General features: G+C 37.8%; 1 pseudogene; it reads right to left on the bottom strand.

The window, feature by feature from the left end:
• Positions 1 to 555: 555 nt before the first annotated feature.
• Positions 556 to 959, bottom strand: LOC129734013 (uncharacterized; annotated as a pseudogene).
• Positions 960 to 3,879: the final 2,920 nt, after the last annotated feature.

The raw sequence follows: 3,879 nt of genomic DNA, 5'->3' as shown, positions 1-3,879 counted from the left end.
GCCACATAGGGATGTAAAATGAAACTCTAGAAACACAAAAAGTAATGAAAATGTCCAGTTTCAAATGCTAATAAGTCGGTTTGTTTTAAACAGATTTACTCTGTTCCTGCAGCAATCGATTAAAAAACCTTCTGAGCATTCTCCCAAATGCAAAAAATTTGTAATTTGATTATTCTAACTGTTGTGCTATTAACGAACCTTGTTGAAACGCAAAATTCGACCTCGATTGGTCGCTTAATGCTTACTCTCCCAAGCACGGACGTCAAAATTATGGACCGAGTAAATCGGGAATATATTATTTGGTCTATTTATGAACCTGCTTCAGACTTAACTAGAACGGTTGCGGGAGGTCCCTGGTGTCGTCACGCGCGTTGAAACAGTAAGTGTGAAGGAGGATGATTCAGACAATCCGAGTACGCTGCAGCAGGCGTAGTGGGTTGTAGTTTGTATTGACCAGGTAATTGAGACGGTTGTTGCACTGGTGGTTGTTGTTGGGAGTTCTGTTAAAATTGAGGTTGCGAATTTTATGGCTGTACATCTTATCACTTCAAATTCTCAAGCACATTTCTCACGGATGCGATGAGCCAGCTGGATATCTTTGGGCATTATTGTTACACGTTTGACGTGAGTAGCGCACAAATTAGTATCTTCGAACAAGCAGACCAGACAAGCTACGCTTGCCTTTTGTAGAGCGGCAACTGCAGCACTTTGGGAACACAGATCTGTTTTGAAACCTTGAGTGATTTCATGAACCAAACGTTGGAACGGTAGTTTACGAATAAGCAACTCTGTCGACTTTTGATAACGACAAATTTCTCGCAGAGCCGGACCGTTCCTAGCCGGTTGCAATGTGGCCTCTACTCCTCCACTGGATGGTGCACTTTTTCTTTGGTAGCCAGCTGCTTACAAGGAGCCTTTCCTCCGGTGGACTTCCGAACAGTTTGTTTTGTACGAGCCATTATTTATGATATAGCGGCAATAACTGGGTCAACACTGACGTTAACGAAAGAGTGGCGAGTAAATCAAACAACAAATTGTCCTTTTGAGGATAGATCAAATATCTAATTGAAAAGTTAATATTTTCTCGTTCATTCACTACACTTCATTTTAAATGTTGGATTGTGTTCGACTCGGAATTCAATTTCGGTGGACTGTTTCGAAAGACCTTTGGGTGTCGGGAATCGTAGTGGTTGAACAGTTGGGGAACTCGGTTGGTCGTACTTATTTCGGATCCTGAAAGTTAAACAGAAACTAACGTTAACTTACTGACCTACTGATCTCATTTGCGTCGATCGGGTCCCTTTTATAGCACCGGTGGTTCTTTCTTGATTCTTTTTGAATAAAAAGAATGTTGTTTACTTCACATCGTTTCCTTTGTTTTCGCCACTCCCTTTTCTACAATTTTGTTTTCTACACTGTTTTTATTTCCGTAGTGACGCTCGAATGTTCTCGCAATCGAAGGTTTGCGAAATTTCTGTTTGTTTTGCTGAAATGTTGCCTCATTTCGACATCACACAAACGGAACGGAACCAGAACGAAGCTAGAATAAACATTATTGGGCCATGTATGAGGGCCATAAAGCAGTTTTATAGGTCGATTTAAAAATCCAGTATCACCGATGGTACTAGTGATACAGCCATACCTCATTATAAGGCAACCTCGATATAACGTAACTTTTTCAAATATCTTAAAATTAAAGTACAACAAGTATTTTTGTATAATGTTCCGAATAAATATTTTTAGAAAGTTTTGAAACCAATAAGTACCATAAAATGTGGTAAAATTGACATTTTTTTTAATATTTTCTGAATGGTTATGTTTGTCTACGAAAATTGTCCTAAAATTTTGGGCACCTTCGAGTAACCATCAAGAATTTTGCATCAATGAATTTTTTTTCTTGCTTCGATATATCGTAAACGAAACAAAAAAATAAAGTTGCCTTATATCGAGGTATGACTGTATAACTAAATTGATAGTAGTGAGATAAATACCGATTTTAAGTTAATAGGTTAAGACACAATGAACTTCAGAGGTGAACGCGACGTAGAAAGCTGTACATATGTAAGAATTACTCAAGTTATATTTAACCTTCTACTCATTTTCTGACAGCATAACCTACATTATGGCAACTCACTGAAGCTATAATTCTATGTGACTAATCGAAATGCACCGTGCATTTTGGGTGACTACACTAATGGCAAGTAGACCGCTGCGATGGTGTCCGTTGACATAACTTTCTCCATCAAACCAAACAGCGGTTAACATTCTCATCTTTGTGTGGCCAAGCGAATGCCAAAGACTGACATAATGCCCTGCAGCAAGGGTTGTTTGTTACTTGTACACACTAAGTTCTCTTTACTCATAATCAAGCATATATTTTTCCAATCCAGGATCCCGAAAACTCAGTATTGAATAGTGCCTGCAGTAAAATTCGTCCACTTGTTCAATACTTACATTTTAGTACAACCGATTTAACGGGTACACTCCGTTCCCGCTATTGTCTTCCCTGAACCTAAAGGACACTGCTTTCCGCAACAGTGCATCAACTCCGCAAAAGACCAACTGCGTTCTGAAGTCAAACATCTTGTTAAATTTAAATTATAACTTTTTTGATATTTGTCCTCTCTTCATATTCCGACAAACAATCCAACGATGAGCTGCCACATTTCCAGCATAATGGAGTACAGTGAAAACTGAGGCCTCACCTCCTGCTAACCAATGCTGCAGGGCCGCCAGAACAGGACAGATAGAAATGGAAAACGAACATCAACCCCATCGCGGACCGTGATGGATGTCGGAATAAGAAAACTCTCCTACTCCGCGTTATTGTACAGAACAGTAGCAGTAGTATCGGAGAAGCCCATCATGCTCTGCGTGCAATCTTGATTCTCATCATGGGAAAACTTTGGCTCAAACTGACGGATTGCGATTTGCTCGAATTGTTCCGATGGATCTTAAATGAGTTTTTTTCCTGTTGTTTCAAATTTAAATGTATTGTACTATAAAAGGAAATTCGTCTTTTGAAATTGTGATTTACAAAAGGTGAGAGTAATTCGTGCAACTGTTTGAGTCGATTAGAATTGAAAAGCTTGGAATAAACATATCACGATCAATAACACAATAGATGTACCTAAAAAACCAATGATAAAACTTGATAGCTTCAATAATGCTTCGATAACACTCCCATAAAAAATGAATGAAACAATTTCGCATGTTGATGTTAGGAAGTTACCATTTTGAATGCCAAAACGTTGTTTGGAGTTCATTTCCTGTTTCTGGGCATCATTTCGATGTCAGTGATACTCGTGTCATTTGGATAATTGAATCTCTGCATTTAAAAATCGACATGTTTAGTATTTTGACGTAGAGCTACGTCTTTAAGTAACATGTGCTATAGTGGTGTAAAATGAAAATCGTAACTCGGAACATGTAATAATATTTGTCTTATTTTGAATTCTCATTGAAACTCGGTTAGTTTTAATTGGATTTTCTTCATTCTTGCATTTTGCATTGATTGGAAAATTAGCTACGGGACAACAAAAATGCAGAAAGTTGTAATTTTAGGATGTTAACTTTTGTATTACAATATAAAATACGAAAACCTTTTATCCCGAACATTTTTAATCAAAGTACGTTCAATAAGTAACACGTAAAAATCTCAAACATCAAAGAAAATCAGGATTTTTCCCTGTGTGGACTCATCACTGCGACCAGAGATATTTGATCTATTATGATATTGCCCAGGTGTGTTTTGTACTCCGCACTTCATATTATTTTATATCCGTGCTTGTGTGTGAGAGTTTACTTTTTCGTTTCAAGCTTCTATACCAAGCTTCTTTCTATCTTTCCAATACCTGGAGTGAGACTACACCTAACATT

Source organism: Wyeomyia smithii, chromosome 1, assembly GCF_029784165.1.
Source record: "Wyeomyia smithii strain HCP4-BCI-WySm-NY-G18 chromosome 1, ASM2978416v1, whole genome shotgun sequence".
NCBI lineage: Eukaryota > Metazoa > Arthropoda > Insecta > Diptera > Culicidae > Wyeomyia > Wyeomyia smithii.
The sequence above is the reverse complement of the archived record's forward strand: the minus strand, read 5'-3'. Positions and strand labels throughout refer to the sequence as shown.